General features: G+C 37.8%; 2 pseudogenes; both read left to right on the top strand.

Moving 5' to 3' along the window:
• Positions 1-12,711: 12,711 nt before the first annotated feature.
• LOC118029620 (receptor-like protein 9DC3) lies at positions 12,712-13,992 on the top strand (annotated as a pseudogene).
• A 1,277-nt stretch (positions 13,993-15,269) lies between these two features.
• LOC118029616 (uncharacterized) lies at positions 15,270-21,367 on the top strand (annotated as a pseudogene).
• Positions 21,368-23,326: the final 1,959 nt, after the last annotated feature.

Here is a 23,326-nt window from a genome sequence, read left to right on the forward strand (position 1 = left end):
GTCAGCACGCTCTTCACCTTCCATGTTTCTTGCTCGGAGTCGAGTGTTGTAGACTCTTTGGGGACCTATATTTCAACCTGGCGCATGTATGTTATTTACAATGGATGGATGTATGTGTGTGGATGCAAATGTATGCACATTTGGTATGAATGGAAAAAACTCATGCAAAATGAATAACAAGAGAGTTCATGCTCTAAAGGAAGGTTCTAGGTCATTACATGATGGGTAGGCATTCTACCTGGTCTTGAAAAGGTCTATGAACTGCCCAGTGACCACCTCACATGAAGGCAGTGTAGGGGTTTACAAGGAATGGTTGGGGCACAATGTGACCGCCATTACCAAGTAAACACTCAGCTCATAGTTGGATGTTTCACGAATCTGAACCCCGACTGAAAGTCATGAGGCAGACCGCTACTCCCCACCTAACCTAGAATAGGGTTTATTCGCAAAATTAAAATGCATGCTAAAGCAGTAAAAATGCGAGCTAAAATTAAAGACCAATAAAAGGAAAACAATCAAACAATCAATGCTTAGTCCGACCACACATGGTTGTCCCCAGTGGAGTCGCCATTCTGTCGCACGTCGGAAAATCCCCCACGCGCGCGGCATCGGCTGGCGATTTTATGTCTCGTTGTTGTATTACTTGAATTGGTTCGTTAGGAATCGCCACCTAGTATTATGGTTACTAGGAAACCCTGGTGGACTGGTCATGGTCAGAGATTCACGGGTAAGGAACTGATTGTGGTTAGGGAAGGTGTTAGCACCCCTCACGCACCCTACCTAAGGTAAGCTGCTCTGTGGACTTGATGTGTTAGAGAAGTTTTAAAAATTTTGTCTTTTCATCGGATTTTAGAAATACAACTTTCGTACAAGTTTGTACTTCTACACCTTTGATCCGATCAAAATATTAAATCCTTCTTTATTCCTGCAATTTTATCATAAAAAAGAATTCACAAACAAAATACAAACATCACATTCATGCTTTGTGGGCTTGATGTAAATTTTAAAAATGAAATTTTTAGCCCAATTCTAAGACTTTGACAAATCCCTTATTAATTCCTAAAGTATATGAAAAAAAAAAACAGGTTCTTATATTTTCATGAAAAATACAACATGACTTTATCTATCCCTAGATATTTGTGCATGTAAAATTGTGCATGCAAAATTAAACACTTGCTTCTTTTTGTCCTTTTTTATTTTTAAAATTCATTAACATAAAATAAAATAAAAAAAGAACACCAGAACACACACACTCTTTTTTATTATTATTTGTTTTTTTTTTTTTTTTACATCACATTCACATATTACAAATAGCAAAAATTCAAAAAATACACAAACAAGGCCTTAACAGTTTCAAAATTACAGAAAAGACCCCCCCAAAACACAGAATTGCAGGAGAGCCTTCTGGGTCACTTTGACACGTGGCGGCGCGTTGACCTAACGCGCCACCGTCACTGGCGGTGGCGTGGGTTCACGCGCCGCAGCCAATGAAGACCAGCAACCTGGTGGATCGGGATCGTCTCCTTCTTCTCTTCCTGTCCGTACCGGCGGTGTATCTCCCAGTCACCTGCACAAGAAGCAAAAACACAAACACAACAAATGGCAGTCAATTTTAATCTTTTTCTTCCTTGCAGATCTGTTCTCGGGTCTGTTTTTTTTTATCTGCTTTGCTGCAGATCGGTTTGCTTGTTCGTCATCTTCTCCTCTATTCCATGTATTGGCGACGAGTGCTGGAGGCCGGAGCAGCGGGTTGCGCCGCTGGGGAAAGGAGCTGCTGCGGTTGGCTTCGGTGGGCGCTGGATTTTGTCTTTTCCTCCTCTGCTTCGGGTGGCCGGTGGTGGAGAGATGAAGAAGACCGTGGCTGAGGGGAGAAAGGGAAACGAAATGGCCGGGGATGAAGGTGCCAAAAATGGCAGAGGGGACGCCGGCTGACTTCTGTCGCCTGGGAGCTGGGTTTCTTTGGAGATGGTTTTGGGAATGAAACCAGAGGAAGATGAGGGCGGCCGGTTCTGACTTTTTTTGGAAGAGAAGGCTGCGGAGTCTTGGAAAAATGGGGAACCTTTTCTGTGAGTTGGAGGATGGGATCGATGAGGATGGAGAAACGGTTCAGTTCGCAGGCCAAGGGAGAAGGAAATAAATCGGAAGGGGGTCGCCGGCTTGTTGGCTACTGAGGGAGAAGAAGATTAAAACTGGGGAGCGGCTCAGGGAACCCAAAAATCAAAACCAGCAGGGGGGCGGCGGCTGGTGTCAGTAGAGAAGAAGAAAAGTTTAGTTTTTTAGGGTTCTCACTTTCCTTCTAAAATTACAAAATGAACCCCCCCTATTTTGAGTTAAAAACTGCTATTTATAGGCAAAACATTTTTTTGGGTTTCCAAATTGGTCCCTCAATTTTTGTGTTCAATTCACTTGGTAAAAATTAAATTTGATCTTAAAATTTCAATCTTTTCAATTCAGTCCAAACTAAGCTCCCAAACTTAATTTTTCACCAATTAAGCCCCCAAATTAATTTGACCCCAAATTAATTTGACCCATTTAAAGTATAATTAAGTCCTTGCACTTAATTAAATCCTTCAATTGGACCTAAATTAATTCTTAAACATAATTAAAATTTAATTTGGCCCATGATTAAATCAAATTGGCCCAATAAAAATTTAATTATGTCATTGGACTTAATTTTTATGCAAATTCATCCAATAATCATTTAATTTGACCTTCGAATTTGCATTTAATTTGACCTTCGATTTTTGCCTATTTTTGCGGTTCTTTTTTATCAGCTTTCTCCACATTGCCGGCCTTTATTTTATTTTTTTTATTTTTTATTTTCAAAAAAGTGAAATTTGGGGAATAACCCAAAATTGGGTTATGACAGTTGCCCCCTGGATCAACTCTATTTGGATAAGCGGTGTGCTCTCCAGATGCTTCATGGACGTGTCCTAACCCCAACACGGTGAAGTAGAGAATGAAGAATCCTAGTTGGTAGAGAATGGACGGATGAATAATCATTTGAGGGGAGGCTCGGTGGTCCTTTGTTCGAGGGGAGGATTGTTGGGTATACGACCAAAGTCCCACATTGGTTAGAAATGGGGAGGATCATGGGTATATAAGGATGGACAAATATCTCCATTGGTATGAGGCCTTTTGGGGTATAGCCCAAGAGCAAATCCTGGTTTCGAGTTCGAATCTCATCATCTCCATTTATTTGATAAAAATTAAGCACAAAAGTAATGTGGGCCTGTACAAGTTTCAAGCCCAAAGAGCTTTCACTTGAGGAGGTGTGTTAGAGAATAATATAAATCATATCCTGAGACCTCACCAAATAGCTTAAGCTTTTGGGTTGAGATGATTCTTTGATAGTAACATCTCTTGTGCGTTCTCTGTAAAAAATAGTATCACTGAGTCCACTCAGGCCAGGCCCATGAATAAATCACACTTCCACAAATCTTACATAAAAACACATTCTAGCAAGTTACTGCATAAAAAGACTACACAAATGCAGCACTTGTTTCAAGAGTAGGAACTCACGATCTGTAGCAAACCCATCCCATAATGCCATGAACTCAGTCTTCATGTTGTTACAAAGCATTTGCAATCAGAAGGTTTCATAATTGAAAAGTTGGTTTTTGAATCCTAATTTCATCATAATAACCCAATTACAATTGATTTGATGTATTCAAAGTAATTTAATAATATTTTTTAATATTAATCTCAAAATTTGAATATATTAAACAACTTTATTATACTTAATCTATCTCTGACAAACTCCCTCTGGCGTTAACAAACCTAACCTTATACTTTTTCCTCCAAGAAACAATTCCTAATGATACTTGAGAACGATCTTGTTTCCCTCATGTTTATATCAGATAATGCACTTCATATTCCATCATCTTGAGAATGGCCTCCTAACGTTGAGAAGAATAGAGAAGTAACGAATTATTCTCACAATATTACTCTGTTTTACATGGATTTCCAATGCCAGAAGAATGTAGCAATGGCGAGGCACCACCATTACCGCCATCAAACTTTATTGCGGGAGATGATTCAACATTGTTTGAAGAAGGGTTTGGATGGAAAGATGTGGCAATTGGGTATGGATGTCGGTTTATGTTTGGAGTCATAATGGGATATGTTGTGTTTAAAACAAGAAGACCTGCATGGTTTCTGAAAATGGTTGAAGATCAATGGAGTCTTAATGCCAGCAGAACAAAGAAGAATGCTAGTAGAATTGGTGCAAGAAGAAACTAAACACTAAATACAATTTGGAAAAACATCTCTGAACATTCAATTACCGAGCGCACACAAAGTCATTGCTTTGCGTAATTATTACTTGGCCAAGAAAAAACAATTCAGTTTGCGCAATTTGAAGTCAACAAGGAATCTTGTTTTAATATACTACTAAGTGGCCGTTTGGCACTGCGGCTACGGCTGCGGTTTACAATAAAAGCAGGACTTTGATGTTTGGTAATTTCAAACTGCATTTTTATTTGACATGGGCCCCACGCAAAAACTGAGGTCAGACCTCAGATATTGAAAAGCAACTCACACCTGCTTTTCACTCCGTGCCTTCTCTTATTGACATTTTTTTTCTTGTAACTAAAAGCTTTCCTTGCCTTAGCTAACAGCTCTGTTCCTTTCCCCCGTGTTAAACTTGATATTGACGAACAAACACTCCAGCACTCAAGGTTTACAATGGCCATCATGCTAAAAATTCTTCTATGGTGGCTCCACTGTTGCAACAGTGCGAGTGAATTAATTCACTCGCACTGTTACAGTTTTAGTTTTTTTTTTTTGAAAAAAAACATTGCAAGAAGTTTAGTTTTTTTTTTCTTGAAAAATTAATGCAATTAATTGATTTTACTCGTATTGTTCACGTGAACATGAACAATATTATTTTTTAAACAAATTAGTTTAAGATGAATTAAATTTACTCGTATTGTAATCTCAATTTTATTCCTGATAATATTTTACTTAATTTTATTGCACGCTCAAAAAATTATTTTTTCTGTAGTTCTTGTCGAATGAATTTTGTACACAATAAAATTGTAAATTTTTCTAAAAAAATGTGTTTTACTTGAAAAACTAGTATTTAATATTATTTAATAACACTACATAAAAAGAAATTCAGTTTTTATTTTTATTTTAATTGTGTTTTATTCAAAAACTTAAAAGGAGATCGCTTAATGACGTAACAAAAAATTCAGTTTTTATTGTTGCGTGCTTAAGCAACCATGAAAAAAAATAGTCCTTGTTGGATAGATTTCGTATGTAATGACATTGCACATAATTTAATGGAAGAATAAAAAATATTTGATATCAATATTATTTATTTCATGATATAATAACAGTGGTAAATCTAAAATATTTAAATTAAAAATCATTAATATATATATATATATATATATATTTTTTTTTTAATTATTTTATAACCTCAATTTGAAAAGCATTTTTTTTACCAAACACAGTAAACTACTTTTTGTTCAACCTCAATTTCAACCACAGTTTTAACCAAACATATATTTTTTCAAATCAACCTTAACTAAAAGTATTTTTTATAAAACAACTTTTTTAAAACCACAACCACAACAATAACCTCAATATCAAACAGACCCTAAGAAGTCAACAAGGAATCGCGTTTCCAACACTCACTCACTTGTTGTTTCTTGAGATTTGATTTCGTCTTTACATGTTTTACACATCTAAGATTAGTTTGTCTATAAATACTACTAAGAATGTCTTTCTTCATTCCTCATCTCTCCCAAATATACTTTGAATCCTGAAGGCCAGCCAAACATGGGGTTTCCACCTATTTCATCTCTCTCTTTCATTCTGTTTCTCTTCCATTTCCATTCAACTATTTCTTCTTCTCATTTCTGTGCTCCTGACCAAAGCCTTTCTTTGCTCCAATTCAAAGAATCCTTTTCCATTAATAGCTCTGCTTCAGGGCGTTGCCACCATCCCAAGACAGAGTCGTGGAAAGAGGGTACAGACTGCTGCTTGTGGGATGGCGTCACCTGTGACATGAAAACAGGGCATGTCACTGGACTGGACCTTGCTTGCAGCATGCTTTATGGCACCCTCCATACCAATAGCACCCTCTTCTCCCTGAATCACCTTCAAAAGCTCGACCTCTCTGATAATCATTTCAACTTCTCCCATATTTCTTCTCGATTTTGTTGAATAAACTCAATCTAGAAGCACCTAGATGGTCAAGGAAGGCAACCACCCACCAGCCGCAGCCGCTAGCTGCCAGCCGCCTTCACACCGCCGGTCAACAGCCGCCTTCACACCTGGAACAATAGATTTTCGTATTCTGAATTTATGTATAAATAGGGTGCTCAGTTATGTTATTTTGTGTGGAAAAGAATAGAGAGAAACACTTGAAAGAGAAAGAGAGAGAGAGAGGGCGTGTATTAAGTTTTTATTTTGTGTTATTTGTAAGCTTCGGATTTTGTAATAAAACCAGTGTGTTTTATCCCCTCTGAGTGTTTCAAAGCCACCACCAGTGGTTTCTCCCACCAACAATTGGTATCAGAGCCCTGTTCGCCGGAAAACAGAAGAGTTTTGGGGTATATCCGAATTTTCAAAATTGTCCAAAACAAGTTTTGATCATTCCACAGTGTAGAGCTCATCAAGACGAACTCACTTTCGCAAGAATCAACCTGATCGGAAACCTCGGTGATCCACACGCGCCGCCTGAAGATTCCGCGCAGAAGACCACGCGCAGCCCACGCGCCCCGAGGTTGAAGACGACTGAGCCACACGCGCGCCATATTTGAGCCGCGCCGAGCCGTATACGCCGAGTCCTAGCCGAGCCACAAGCCGAGCCGACCCCCTGAGCCGAGCTGAGCCGCTTCCAGCCAAAGTCGAGCGAGAGAATATTCCCCCGAATATTCTCCGAATATTCCCGGTTCACCCAGCGAACCGCCCCCCGTACAGAATTGGTTTTTTGACCGGTTCACCCATTTTCTGACCAGATTTCAACAAAGTCAGACCGGTTCCCTACTATTTGGACCATTCCGGATCGATCTACAGTGTCTGTTTGTCCAAATTCGGCTCCCAAAGAGGTGATATAGTCATTCCAAGAACAAAATGACTACATAAGGTACACATACACTCATCCCGAAGCTGACCAAAGACAACTATGATAGTTGGTGCATCAGATTGAAGGCATTTCTTGGGTCACAAGAGTGTTTGGATATTGTACAAACTGGTTATGATGAACCAGAGTCCAAAGAAAGAGAAGATGCTTTACAAGAGGCACAGAAGCAAGTCCTTAAAGTCAACAGAAAGAAGGACAACAAAGCAAAGACCATCATCTATCAAGGTCTTGATGAAGATACATTCGAGATAATAGCTTCCGCTGAAACATCACATGATATATGGGAGGCTCTCCAACAGAAATACAAAGGTGCTGACAGAATCAAGAAGATTCGTCTTCAATCTTTGAGAGGAGAATTCGAATTATTACGAATGAAGTCCTCAGAATCTATTTCTGATTATCATACAAGGATTATGGTGATAGTCAATCAGATGAGGAGAAATGGAGAAGCCATCATAGATACTCGAATTATTGAGAAAATTTTGAGATCCATAGATCCAAAATTTGATCATGTTGTTGTCGCAATTGAAGAGTCCAAGGAAGTGGACAAGTTGACAGTGGATGAGCTTATGAGTTCTTTGCAAGCTCATGAGCAGAAGATTGTAATGCGAAATGAAGATAAGGCCATTGAGCATGCCTTACAAGCAAAGCTGTCTTTCAAGGACAGATATGAGCAAGGGGAGACTTCAACAGGTGGCTACACCACTCAAGCAGGAAGTCAACAATCCAGAGGAGGATTTCATAGATTCCAAGGAAGAGGAAGAGGATCTTGGAATACAAGCTTCAGAGGAAGAGGTGGCAGAAACACCACCAGAGGAGGCCGAGACCAACAAGCATTCACTCCTAGAGGAAGAGGAGGCGGTTACAATAACCGTGACAAAAGGAATATCAAATGTTATAGCTGCAATCAATTTGGGCACTATAGCACTGAATGCAGATGGAAAGCTCCGTTGGAAACACGTGAGCAAGCCAATTATGTAGACAAGCATGATGGAGAAGCATCTGCATTTCTTGTCCAACAAGAACTTGGTGAGAAACAGGAGAACATATGGTATCTAGATACTGGAGCCAGCAATCACATGTGCGGCTACCGAGAGTTATTTGGTGATCTAGATGAGACCAAGCAAGGTCTAGTTACTTTTGGAGATACCACAAAGGTTCCATTCAAAGGTAAAGGCAGCATCCCAGTCAAGATGAAGAATGGCGATTCCAGCTACATCGCCGATGTCTATTATGTCCCAGCCATAAAACAGAACCTAATCAGCTTAGGTCAACTTTTGGAGAGAGGCTATACTTTTTACTCAGAGAATTGTCATCTGGCAATTAGAGACAACAATTGGAGATTAATGGCCTACGTGAAAATGTCCAAGAATAGGATGTTTCCTTTGAACATCCAGTATGATGCAACAAGGTGTTTGAGTGCCATCACCAACAGTGAAGAATGGCTTTGGCACCTGAGGCTTGGACATCTGAATTTCACGAGTATGAAGATGCTAGCAAGCAAGAAGATGGTCAAAGGTTTGCCTCGCATTGATCATTCAGATGAAGTCTGTGAGAGTTGTGTCCTCAGCAAACATCACAGATCCAGTTTTGCCAAATAAGTCAACTGGAGAGCAAAGAGGCCACTAGAGTTAGTACACACAGATGTGTGTGGTCCAATCACGCCTATGTCGACTGGACAAAATAGGTACTTCCTCACTTTTACTGATGATTTTAGTAGAAAGACGTGGATATACTTTCTGAAGAGGAAGTCAGAAGTATTCAATTGTTTTAAAGATTTTAAAGCAATTGTGGAGAAGCAAACTGGTTACACGATCAGAACCGTAAGATCTGATCAAGGTGGAGAATATACAGCAAATGACTTTGAAGCCTATTGTACACAACAAGGCATCAAACATCAGACGACGCCAGTTTATACACCACAGCTGAATGGTGTAGCAGAAAGGAAGAATCGCACGATTCTTGACATGGCAAGAAGTCTGCTCAAAGCAAAGAAGCTGCCCAAGCAATACTGGGCTGAAGCTGTATCATGTGCAGTGTATCTGTTGAATCGCTGCCCGACCAGAAGTTTGCAAGGTGTTACTCCAGAAGAAGCATGGAGTGGTCACAAACCAAGTGTTACTCATCTACGAGTCTTTGGTTGTGTGGCATATGCAAAGATCCCAGATGCAAGAAGGAGAAAGCTCGATGATAAGAGCGAGAAATGCATCTTTGTCGGATATGGTGAAAGAAGGATGGGATACAGGCTGTATAATCCCATCACGAAGAAGGTGATTACGAGTAGAGATGTTATCTTTGAAGAAGATAAATCTTGGGCATGGAATGGTGATCAAGAAGCAATCAAATGGATCAATCTTGATTTGATCCTTGAAGGTGAAGAAGTACCAACAGTACTTGTCGAAGAACCTATTGTGCCAGCAGCTGAACCACAAAGTCCGGCACACAGTTTCCCTGTATTCAACAGGAGGAACACACCAGGAGCATCATCATCAACACCACCATCAGCATCCTCGTCAGAAGGACCAAGAAGGATGCGAAACCTTGAAGAGTTGTACGATACCACTCAGGTTATGGAAGATACAACTCTGTTTTGTTTCTTTGCATATAGTGACCCATTAAACTTCAATGAAGCTGTCACAGAAGAGAAATGGATAGAAGCAATGGATGAAGAAATACATGCCATTGAGAAGAATGATACCTGGAAGCTGACTTATCTACCAGAAAACAAGAAAGCAATAGGTGTCAAATGGGTCTACAAGACAAAAAAGAACGCCAAAGGAGAAGTGCAAAGATACAAAGCCAGATTAGTGGCTAAAGGCTACAAACAGAGAGAAGGCATTGACTATGGAGAAGTATTTGCTCCAATAGCCCGGCTAGAAACAATCAGACTGATGATCTCACTAGCTGCACAACATAGATGGAAGATCTATCAACTCGATGTGAAGTCAGCATTTCTGAATGGCTTCCTAGAAAAAGAGATCTATGTTGAACAACCACTTGGATACATTGATGCTGAAAATGAAGGCAAAGTATACAAGTTGAAGAAGGCTCTCTATGGTTTGAAGCAAGCTCCGCGTGCTTGGAATACTAGAATTGACAGGTATTTTCAAGATAATGGATTTGAGAAATGTCCATATGAACACGCCATATATGTGAAGAAAGGAGCAGATGGCAGCATCTTATTTGCGTGCCTATATGTTGATGACTTGATATTCACCGGCAACAACCCTACCATGTTTGAAGACTTCAAACGAAGCATGGTACAGGAGTTTGAAATGACTGACATTGGTCTAATGTCACATTTTCTTGGCTTAGAAGTAACGCAGAAGGAAGAAGGGATTTTTGTATCCCAAAGCGGTTACGCCAAAGATATTCTTGAAAGGTTCAAGATGGAAAGCTACAATCCGGTATCAACTCCAGTTGAGAATGGAGTGGAATTGAGGAAGAGTAAGGTTGGAAATGTTGATCCAACTTACTTCAAAAGCTTAGTAGGAAGCTTAAGGTACTTGACATGTACCAGACCAGATATACTCTACGGAGTCGGACTCGTCAGCAGATACATGGAGACACCAGACCAATCTCATTTGAATGCAGCCAAGAGAATTCTTCGCTACATCAAAGGCACAATGAATGAAGGTATGTTTTATACCTCAAGTAAATACTTTAATCTTGTAGGCTACTCGGATAGTGATTGGGGTAGAGATCTGGATGAAAGGAAAAGCACAACAGGGTTTGTTTTTTTCATGGGAGACACATCTTTCACATGGTCATCCAAGAAGCAATCGATTGTCACATTATCAAGCTGTGAAGCTGAGTATGTTGCTGCCAACTCAGCCGTATGCCATTCAATATGGTTAAGGAATATGCTGAAGTTTTTGGGATTTCCTCAAGAAAGTCCTACGGAGATTTATATCGACAATCGATCAGCAATCGCATTAGCAAAGAATCCAGTGTATCATGAGAGGAGCAAACACATTGATACACGTCATCACTTTATCCGGGAACATGTGAAGAATGAAGAAGTCCAACTGATATCTTGCAACACAAATGATCAAGTTGCTGACATCTTCACAAAGCCATTGAAAGGAGAAGTATTCATCCGATTAAAGTTCATGCTTGGCATGACATCCCTCGATTGAGTTTAAAGGGGAGATTTGTTGAATAAACTCAATCTAGAAGCACCTAGATGGTCAAGGAAGGCAACCACCCACCAGCCGCCAGCCGCCTTCACACCGCCGGTCAACAGCCGCCTTCACACCGCCGGTCAACAGCCGCCTTCACACCTGGAACAGTAGATTTTCGTATTCTGAATTTATGTATAAATAGGGTGCTCAGTTATGTTATTTTATGTGGAAAAGAATAGAGAGAAACACTTGAAAGAGAAAGAGAGAGAGAGAGGGCGTGTATTAAGTTTTTATTTTGTGTTATTTGTAAGCTTCGGATTTTGTAATAAAACCAGTGTGTTTTATCCCCTCTGAGTGTTTCAAAGCCACCACCAGTGGTTTCTCCCACCAACAGATTTGGCCAGTTCTCCAATCTGACACTTCTTAACCTAAATTACTCAGTCTTTGCAGGACAAGTTCCGTCTGAAATAACTCATCTCTCCAAATTGGTTTCACTTGATCTATCTGACAATGACGATCTGAGTCTAGAACCAATTTCTTTTGACAAGATTGTTCGAAACCTAACCAATCTTAGAGAACTCGATTTGAGTCAGGTAAACATATCACTAGTTGTACCTAGTTCCTTGATGAATCTATCCTCTTCCTTTTCATCTCTTTCCCTTCAGGATTGTGGATTGCAAGGGAAATTCCCGGGTAACATCTTTCTCCTCCCAAACCTTGAATCACTGGATCTGTCATACAACGAAGGCCTTACTGGCTCTTTTCCTTCGTCCAATTTGAGTAATGTCCTCTCTCTGTTGCGTCTTTCTAATACAAAAATTTCTATTTATCTAGAGAATGACTTAATCAGTAATCTAGAGTCATTAGAATATATATCTCTTCGTAATTGTAACATCAGATCTAGCCCCGCTTGGTAATCTCACACAGCTCATCTTTTTAGACCTCTCAAATAATAATTTTAGCAGTCAGATCCCATCATCACTAGGAAACCTTGTACAACTTCGTTACTTGAATCTCTTTTCCAATAAATTTATGGGTCAAGTTCCAGATTCTTTAGGTAGCCTAGTCAATCTTTCAGATTTAGATTTATCAAATAATCAACTAGTAGGCCCTATCCATTCTCAATTAAATACCCTTTCAAATCTAAAGAGTCTATATTTATCCAATAACTTGTTCAATGAAACAATACTATCCTTTTTGTTTGCTCTTCCTTCTTTATATTATCTTAACCTTCATAACAATAATTTCATAGGTGATATAAGTGAATTCCAACACTATTCATTGGAATTCCTTGATTTTAGCAATAACCACTTGCGAGGTCCAATCCCAAGTTCGATTTTCAAACAAGAGAACTTGACAACCCTTATTCTTGCATCCAATAATAATTTGATAGGTGAGATTTCTTCTTCTATTTGCAAGCTGAGATTCCTTCTGGTCCTGGACTTGTCCACCAACAGCTTGAGTGGTTCTATGCCACAATGTTTAGGGAACTTCAGCAGCATGCTCTCAGTATTGCATCTAGGCATGAACAATCTTCAAGGCACTATCCCTTCAACATTTTCAAAGGATAATAGCTTGGAATATCTCAACCTCAATGGAAATGAATTAGAAGGGAAAATACCACAGTCTATCATCAACTGCACAATGTTGCAAGTTCTTGATCTTGGCAACAATAAGATTGAAGATACATTTCCCTACTTTCTAGAAACGCTTCCAAAGCTCCAAATTCTTGTTCTAAAATCCAATAAACTCCAAGGTTTTGTGAAGGGTCCGACTGCATATAATTCCTTCTCTAAATTACGGATTTTTGACATCTCTGACAACAATTTTAATGGGTCATTGCCAACTGGGTATTTCAATAGTCTTGAAGCAATGATGGTCTCGGATCAAAACATGATTTACATGGGGACAAATTACACCGCCTATGTCTATTCCATAGAAATGACATGGAAAGGTGTAGAAATTGAGTTTACGAAGATCCGAAGTACTATCAGAGTACTTGATTTGTCAAATAACAATTTCACCAAAGAGATTCCAAAAGTGATAGGCAAGCTTAAAGCACTCCAACAGCTCAACCTTTCTCATAATTCCCTTACAGGTCATATCCAATCATCATTAGAAAATTTGAAAAATTTGGAATCATTAGATCTATCTTCAAATTTGCTTACTGGAAGGATTCCAACGCAGCTGGGGGGTCTAACATTTCTTGCAATCCTAAACCTTTCACGTAACCAACTCGAGGGGCCCATACCAAGCGGAGAGCAATTCAACACCTTTGATGCAAGCTCATTTGAAGGAAACTTGGGTTTATGTGGATCTCAAGTACTAAAAAAATGTTGCGGTGATGAGGCACCATCATTACTGCCATCAAGCTTTGATGAAGGAGATGATACTACATTGCTTGGAGAAGGATTTGGATGGAAAGATGTGACAATGGGGTATGGATGCGGGTTTGTGTTTGGAGTTGCAACGGGATACATTGTGTTTAGAACAAAAAAGCCTTCATGGTTTCTTAAGATGGTTGAAGATAAATGGAATCTCAAGAACAGAAAAAAAAAAAAAAGAATGTTGGCAAACATGGTGCTAGAAGAAACTAAATAATGCAATTGATATTTTCAAGTAAGTTTTGCAAGCATTTGAGTTTTCAAATTTTATGTTCACAGTTTATGTTAGGCTATCTTTTCTTTACTATTTCATTTGATCAGTCTTACCTTTCTAATTTTGCAGTACAAACAAGATATCAAGTGGATCAACAATAGGGTGGCAAATTCATAGTATTGGATTTTCTTTTGTAGTTTGCATAATACTTTTATGAAAAAGAAATAATGCATGTAACAAGTTTGTGTTAAATATAAAATCACTTAAATAAATCTCTGTCTCTGGGAGTATTTTGAAAGTTATAGAGTTATAAACGGATTGAAGCAATTCTTGTAAAGTTAATAGAGCATCCAACAAAATCTTGCTGCTAATAAAGATCCTTCAATAAGGACAAGTTAGGAATGTTTAATCTTGCTTTCATTATCAGAGTGAAACTAAATTTCACTCAACATAATCGGTGGGTGACAGCAAGTTTTAGAATAACAATGCAATAATTTTAAACCATCATTGTTTTGCTAATGCAAGACAAAGCTCAAGCACAAGAGAGGCAATTCATCTTCTACAGAGCAATTGCAGCCAGAAGGTTTCATAATTGAAAAGTTGGTTTTCGAATCCAAATTTCATCAGGCATACAAAGACTAATATCTATATTTTCCAGTTATAGCAATCATATTGGTTCAAGGCCAAGTCTTCAAATTTAATTCCTTCCAACTATGAACCCCTCCCAGTCAGTCACGCAAGAGGCTAATACTGAACATAGCAGCCATCAGCGTTCACATAGTATCATTTTCAAAAAAGGTGGACTCACATAAATGGAACTAATCATGTGCCATTAGAATTCAGAAAATTTGTAGAAAAGGTGTCTCGCTCTTACTGCACACCTGACACTTTCTTTCGTGTGATTAGGATTAAACTACCCTGCATCTAACTTTATCTATAGCTCAGATTAAGGAGCTGACAACATGGTTTAAGATTTGGCAAAAACTCAAGAACTCATGAGAGACTGAAAGAAGCTGCAAGAGATATTGAGCTGAGATGGTTACCATGATAATCTGTGAGCAAATGAGTGACTAAATCGAACCCCCAGCAATCAAAAATCTTAAAAAACAAATCAGTAGCTCCCTAAACTGTTCATTTGCTAAAACTACGTTTTTCAGGATAAAAAAACTCATGTTTATATCAGATAATGCACTTTATATTCCATCATCTAGAGCATGTTGAAAGGCATGATGAAGACCAGTACATGAGGTCTCATGGCTGTGGTTGTGTCAACAAGAGGTTCAACAATGGATAAACACCACTGGGGCAGGATTTTACTAATACAATTAATAATGATCATGCTCCATGTTCAATCAATCAAGGGTTAGAATCAGGGTTTGAGCTGGTAATTGGGATCTTGAATTCCAAACACCAAATTCTGTTACCTCTTTCCAAAGGGGAGTAAGTGACAAATGAATTCAGGTGCTGGAGGCATTCTAGACAAATGTAAAGGATTTGGTCTTGCAGACAACTTGCAGCTATCCATTCAGGAGTTTAGAACAAATCCATTTTTGGTAATATTCTTCCCACTTTTGTTGCTACTATTATAAGAATAACAGATGGGCCACTCTTTTTAGATTTCTCGGGTGATCTGGAAAAATGAAACCAGCAACGCATTCAGAGAGAGAAAAATGCATCTCTCATGTGAATTCAAGCATCGAGCAAATTGAGAATTTATGAGAAGCAGCACAAGGCTTGCAAGTGTACTTGCCTCGTTTTGGGAACTTGGCTAAGATCCTCTGGCATTTGTTTCTGAACCTCTTCCCTTCTCCCATCCTCTTGTTTCTGAACATACACAAGGAACCGATATGGTATTCGCAATATTTTGATGTAAGATTAGACATGAATAGAATTCCACTTTGTATATATTGAGTTGCGTCTCTAGCAATTAATAAATAAAGATTCGTTGATTTTTTTTCATAAAATTTAGGTCTGATATCTTATCTTAGACCTAGAGCTAAGCTAACCCAAAAACATTTAGCCTAGTATATTGTCATACTTTCTTGAGTTTGGTTTTTTTAAAATTTTTATGTACATAGGTTATTTATTTCTGGACCCATATATACTTTTAAAGTGAGTGGATTTAGCACATGTTATGAAACATTTGGTTTAGCATATTATTTATTTATTTACTTAATTATATTTTTAAAATTTTAATTAATTAAGAATTGAGTTTTATAATTTATTTTAATATTTTTTTATAAGATTATCTCAGTTACTCGAATTTGACAATAAACCTTTGTTGAATTGCTTTATTTCTTTAATTGAATTTTATATTTAATTTTAAATTAAATTTAATATATATATATATATATATCTTAAAAAGACTCCAGATATTTCTTTAAAGTGGCCCCCACTTTAAAGACTCCAGGCATGTAAATTAAAGGGTAAACCTCATTTTGGACCTTAAACTATATATATATCTTAATCAAGACCCTGAGCAATGTATTTTATCAGTTAGATCCAAAAAACGCCATATATTTCTCAACTGGGTATTTTTCTCAATTTGTATTTTAAATTATTTCCATATAATTATGTTTTATGCAATGAAATGAAGGAAAACTTAACATTAAAATTGAGAGAAAATGGATGGAAGGATCCAATTGAGAAACCTCTGGAATACTTTGGACATAATTGATGAAATTATTTGTTCTTAAACTTAATTTGTAATTATCTTATACATTTGTGGCTACTGTCTTATGTTTCCCACAAATTCAATGTGGACTTGGCAGATAAAGATTCATCCCGCATAAAGTGGGGCCCAACTGAATCAATTAGCTGACGTGTCCTTGTCCATTTGTCTTGTTAATAGATACCTCTTTAAAAACCCCATTATTTTCCTTCATTTTCCAGCAATCCTCATAAGAATTGCCATTGGCTTCTCTCTAGGGTTCGTTGCAAACAAGCCATTATCATCAACAACTCCTACTACTTCACTAGCTTCTTCTTTGGTGAATTCCACAAAGATCCACACCCCGAAAGTGTCGCTAAAGTCCAGTTTTTTAATGCAAAAAACGTGAAAATTATTGAAACTTGAAGGAAAACAAAGATCCCTTCGATCCATGGTGGATACTCAGTGAAGATGTCATGGGATGTTCCTCCTCCCTCTGTCAAATTAATCATTAATTATTGTAACAAATGTTTCGATGTAAAAGTTGACTGATACAGTTATAGAGCATGTGGGGTACAAAGTAGGACAGGCAATTCAGAAACGTTGTCATCTTGTACGGGCAGTTGATGTAAGGTTGTGTTTTAGAGGTGCAGGGATGGGGAAAGGCCCAAGGATTAGAAAGGTACCCTTCAAATTATGAATTGAATTTTAGATTTTTTTGTGATTTTGGGTTACTGTGTTTACTAAAACTCATGGGGTGGTGAGGGCAGAGGAAGATGCTGAGAAATCTAAGCAAGTATTGATTTGGTGTCGTCAATTATTCAACAAATTGAGGAAAATTAAGGACAAGGAATCCGATCATGGTAGACACATGAAAGGATTTAATATAATTTGCATATAATTTTTTAGCATCATAACTTGTGAACTATTGCGAATACCATATCGGTTCTCTTAGATAGATATTTATGGACTGTTGCAAAAGGAAACCGCATTACCATATTCATCTTCCCAAATCATGGCTTGGCACTCAAAATTCTTCTCTACATCTGGGTGTCAGTGTAAAAGATATTTTCCATTACCTTCAAGTTTGATGCATGTTTTTGGCTAGGTAAACCTTTGCCCACCTGGACATATTATTCTTGTCTGCCATAGACTCATTATCTACACCATTTTCAGGCTGTTCACACAAAGTACTTTGACATGCCACCTCTGACTGTCGATGAAGCAATTGGGCTGCTGGGAAATGTGGATCATGCCTTCTATGGTTTCAGGCATGCTGAAAGGACAAGATACAGAATTTGAGATCAAGTGAACTCAAACTAATGAGATGTACATGTATTAAGATGCCTGTATGAGTTCTTAGTTTATGGAAAATCAGAGCCACTATTATGTTGGCGTCCAAACTTACAGGGATGAGAAAAAAGAAATTTGTAATCACTATTCAGTTTATATTAGATCGAAACTTCTGTATTGACCCGTTCCCATTTCCCTTGGATTTTAGCTGTGTTTTCTGTTTAGAAATCCCGCTGTTTTTCCTCTTATGATGCCATTCTTTTTTCCTGCTTTTTCCCCTCTTATGAGATCATGTTCTGCTTATTCTGTCATGTTAGGTTTTTCAAATTTCTTGCAACTTCTCTTGTTCAATTCTGAAATTCAAGCGCTAGGTTCTGCAATCTCAGTCCAATTTCTTGCAACTGGGCCAGTCAGTCTTCCCAACTGTATTTACTTGGGTTGAAGACCAGTACATGAGGTCTTATGGCTATGGTTGTGTCAACAAGAGGTTCAACAATGGATAAACACCACTGGGGCAGGGTGTTTCAGTCTCGGGACTGCCATGAACTGAAGATTCACATCTAGAATAGAAGGCTCTAACAGTGGGTTGGGTATTCAATGAATGGTATGCTGACGAGAGGGCAGGGTATATTGCACAAGGGTTTTTTTCTTGTTCCTGAGTTTTTTTTACTCTGCATTATTAGTTAGTTTCTGAAAGATTGTTAGCGTCTGCATCTTTTGGAAAAGATTTATCAATAAATGGATGTATCTAACCTACATGACAGGCAAAAATAGCCCCTGCTCCAAAATTAATACAAAGAGGTAGCCAGCCAATATTTGTTTCTCTGTAATTGTAATCACTTTTATACAGTTTTCTATCAACGGCTCCTAAGAAGCACTTCTTCATCCTGAGATCCTGTTTGTTTTTTTATTTAAAAAATATTTTAAAAAAAAAAATTAAATTTTTTTATTTTTTTCTTTGCTGTAAATTAATATTTTTTTTAATGTTTTTATATTAATTTAATGCGCTGAGGTTAAAAATAAATTTTAAAAATAAAAAATATATATTATTTTGATACATTTCGACCAGAACGTTTGCATAAATTTCTTTTTTATTTGACTTAATTATAACTTAATCCTAGCTAGTACGTAGTTTTGCAAACTATGCATTAAATCTCTATAATTTTGCACTTGAGGTCTTGGCCTAGTGGTGGAAGGGGCTTGTTCCTTTCCACCCCACCAGGGTTCAAACCTCACCGTGCACGCCTGTCACCCCCGCGGTGCCTTACATGCTCACTGGGTTTGCAGGATGTTCAGTGGGCCGTGAGATTAGTCGTAGTGCGCGCAAGCTGGCCCGGACACCCACGTAAATCAAAAAAAAAGAAATCTCTATAATTTTAACTCTATTTATGACTTAATTATTGTCGATTATTTTTACTCTGATCAACACTTGTCAAATGACTATATATATAATTATTTTTAATATGATTAATTAATTTTCTTCATAATAAGAAACACCAATTAACTATGATGTAAATCAATACAGTGGTGTTCCCATTAATTCCTAGTCAATGAAGACTTTTGGATAATGAAAATATAGATATAATAGGCAAAGTCATTATTGCTGCATTATTTTGCAGACATACAATCTGTGGTCTTGCTGAGTTTTGAGTCAAGAAAGCTAAGTCTACGAACTACTTTATTTTTTATTCACTCAATTTCTCATTTCCATTATGTTTCCTTGCACTTCAATCCAACAATAAAGGATCGGAAACCATGAATTTCTAACTACTACAGTCTACATCAAACATGTTCTTTTACAAATTACCCTCCCTCCCTCCATCTATTCTCTAGCTCTGCCTCTGCCTCTGCCTCTCCTCTCTAAGTTAGATTTAGAGTAGAGAGGATTGGTTAAATCCCTTTTGTTTTTGTTTCAGATTCTATATATATGGCACTGTTTTTGTTTTTATTTTTATTTTTGCATCAAATCCTTTTGAGATGGTGTAGAAAAAAGAAGGCTAAATAAAGGGCTTGATTAATTGCATTAGGGCATTATAAGGAAAGTTGGTGAAGAGGGCTGAGAAAACATGACATGTACAGGTGCCGGCGGAAGTCATAAAACTATCTGCCCGTGGAAGATGGTCACTGTGGCATCCACGCATGCTGGCTGGCCTTGTTTTTTGGCTAATTAAGCTAGGGAAAGTGTTTTAGTTTAACTAGGTTACCATCACTAATAAAATTATTATTTTTGTAAATCACACTAAACAAATGACGGCATCACACAGTAGTAGACCGAAAAATCGAGTGCTTCATGGTTCTTGCATTGTATATATAGCTAGGGAAAGTGTTATAGTTTTACTAGGCTTCTATCATTAATAAAATTATTATTTTTTTCCATCATACTAAAAAAATGAAGGACCTACCCATAAAAAAAAATGAAGGAACTAAAAATCCATATACAATAGGCAGATTCCTGAGTTGCTCTTTACCCCAGCAGCAGTGCCACCGCTGGTCTTTGAACTGGCTATTCATGTGCTCCTTTCAAGTGAAACTAATGAATACTTAGGCTGCAAAATCAGCAACATCAAATTTGTAGACAAGCAAAGAAAAGCCAAGATGGTTGGTTACTTGTATCAGTATTGTTCTTCAATCTAACTGAAGAACACCAGCCAAACAAGATCTTCATCGTTGACCTTTCCCTTATCCGCAGCGTTGAATAACAGAGTATCAACTTTTCTTTTTTAAATACACTTCCAGATTGCTACCATATCACAAATATATATTGCTCTTCAATCTAACTGAAGAACACAACACCACACCTTTATGATCCCTCAGTACCCCACCAATTCTAGTTCTACCAGGTTTGACAAAGGCTGAACAATCCACTTTCCATTTTAGTTCTTCAATGGCAGGCATGAACCACATAATGTTTATTCTAGCTTTTCTGTGATTAGTCCAATTAACTAATCCCTTAGCAGATACTAACAAGTCTAAAGCATTATAAGGGAACTCAAGATCATCTGCAAGGATGCTAGCTTTGGTTCGTGCACTGTGCTCCTAATTTATTTTCAGTTGGAACATTGCTTTCCTTACTTCAAAATCAATTGAAAAAGGCCAATTTCCTTCAAACAGCTTAGTGAGTTAACCTGCAGCAGTGATTGGGTCATAGATCCAAGAAATACTAAATGCCTTTATCTATTATTGCTTGCAGTCAAGTGAAGAGACCAAAGGATGCTTTCTGTTCGACTGATAGCAGCGGCACGTTGTAGTGGAATAAAATAAAGATGGAGACTAAAGGGAGTAGGCCCATTTTTTCAATAATTCTCTACCAAAACAGAGGAGGATGAATGGAATGATGCATGGGAATCGGCATTGCTGTAGGTGGATCTGATGGTTAAGAACAGAGCTTCATGGGAAACGGATGTGAATTTTTCTTCATCCACAGGGATGGAGATCGCTGAGACCAAGGCTTTTGTAGAGGAAATGATTGATAAGTGGATCGAGCGGCAGGAAATCCAGCCACATACACAAGGTGATAGAAATAAAAATGGAGGTGATTCACTTTATAGTTTGGAGAATATGGAAAAGGATTACAAATTGAAGAAGCAAAGAATTCATCGTGGATGATGGACCATGGAGATTGAGAAGCAGCTGGAGGATGCTATGAATGCTATGTTGGGGAATTCTTCTCCTGATGAGAACGATTGAAGCAATAAAAATAGCATTATGAATGGAGGTGATTCTTGTCCTGGTGATAGAAATAAAAATGGAAGTGATTCACTCTATCATTATGAAGCAATAATGCTACGTTTCTTCTACATTAAAGAATCCAACAAATCTCCCTAAAAGCTGTTTTGAATTTGTATGGACTAAGAATTCAGGTGCGTTTTGTTTGTAGTCAGTGTGATACAATGTTTTCTGCTAGCTTATTCAGGTAGTCTCATGTTATAGGTCCTCTCTATGAAGTGTAAAAAATTAGAAGATAAACAATGAAGCAATGAATATACTATCCAGCCTAGTCATCATTGTTGGTTGGAGAAGCCACTAGGGGTGGCTTTGAAACACTCAGAGGGGATAAAACACATTGTTTTATTTCAACAACAATAAGCTTACAAACTAAACAAAAGCTTTTAATACATACCCTCTCTTTCTCTCTAGTGTTTCTCTCTAATCTCTCCACACATAATAACATAAACTTAGCTATCTATTTATACACAAATCGAAAGTAAGAAAAATCAAATTTCAAGTGTGAAGGTGGCTGGCGGCATACAGCTGGTGGCTGGCGGTTTGAGAAGTCACTGACGGTGACTATAGGTGGTGACTTGGTGGCCATGGTTGGTGGTTGCCTTCCTTGACCTTCTAAATTGAGTGTAATGCAACAAATCTCCCTTTTAAACTCAATCGAGAGATGTCATGACAAGCATGAACTTTAATCTGATAAATATTTCTCCCTTCAATAGCTTTGTAAAGATATCTACAATTTGATCATTTGTCTTGCATGATATTAGTTCAACTTCTTTGTTCTTCACAAGTTCTCGGATGAAGTGATGACGTGTATCAATGTGTTTACTTCTCTCATGATACACCGAGTTCTTTGCTAATGCAATCGCTGATCGATTATCAATATAAATCTTTGTTGGATTTTCTTGAGGAAACCCCAAATGCTTCAGCATGTTCCTTAACCATATTAAATGACATACAGCTGAGTTGGCAGCAACATACTCAACTTCACAACTTGATAACGTTACTATCGATTACTTCTTGGATGACCATGTGAAAGATGTATCTCCCGTGAAAGATGTATCTCCCATGAAAAAGAAAAATCTTGTTGTGCTTTTCCTTTCATCCAGATCTCTACCCCAATCACTATACGAGTAGCCAACAAGATTGAAGTTTGTACTTGAGGTATAAAACATACCTTTATTTATTGTTCCTTTGATGTAGCGAAGAATTCTCTTGGCTGCATTCAAGTGAGACTAGTTTGGTGTCTCCATATATCTGCTGACAAGTCCAACTCCATAGAGTATATCCGGTTTGGTACATGTCAAGTACCATAAGCTTCTTACTAAGCTTTTGAAGTAAGTTGGATCAACATTTCCAACTTTACTCTTCCTCAATTCCACTTCATTCTCAACTAGAGTTGATACCGGATTGTAGCTTTCCATCTTGAACCGTTCAAGAATATCTTTGGCATAACTGCTTTGGGATACAAAAATCCTTTTTTCTTTCTGCACCACTTCTAAGTGATTACTACTTAAAAGTGCATATTTATCAAGGTCTTATATCATCATTTTGCACTTAAAGTATCAATAACTCCTTAACTAAAGCATGTTTTATAATAACAAGTCTAATACTATAAAATGCCCTAATATATGGTAAATGTTCATCTTAAATGCAGGCCTATCACATAAATCAAAGGATTGATTGATGAATTCAACTACTGAAATTTGTGAAGATAAAGAGAGGGTGAAACTTAGAAAAGAGATGTTGGTGCAGTCCAAACTAGAACACTGTTCGGTATTTGGGTCATATCTCAAGTTCTAGATGTCCAAATGATCTAAACTTTTTACACAAACTTGGTGAGAC

This window comes from Populus alba, chromosome 12 (assembly GCF_005239225.2).
Source record: "Populus alba chromosome 12, ASM523922v2, whole genome shotgun sequence".
In the NCBI taxonomy this organism is placed as follows: Eukaryota; Viridiplantae; Streptophyta; class Magnoliopsida; order Malpighiales; family Salicaceae; genus Populus; species Populus alba.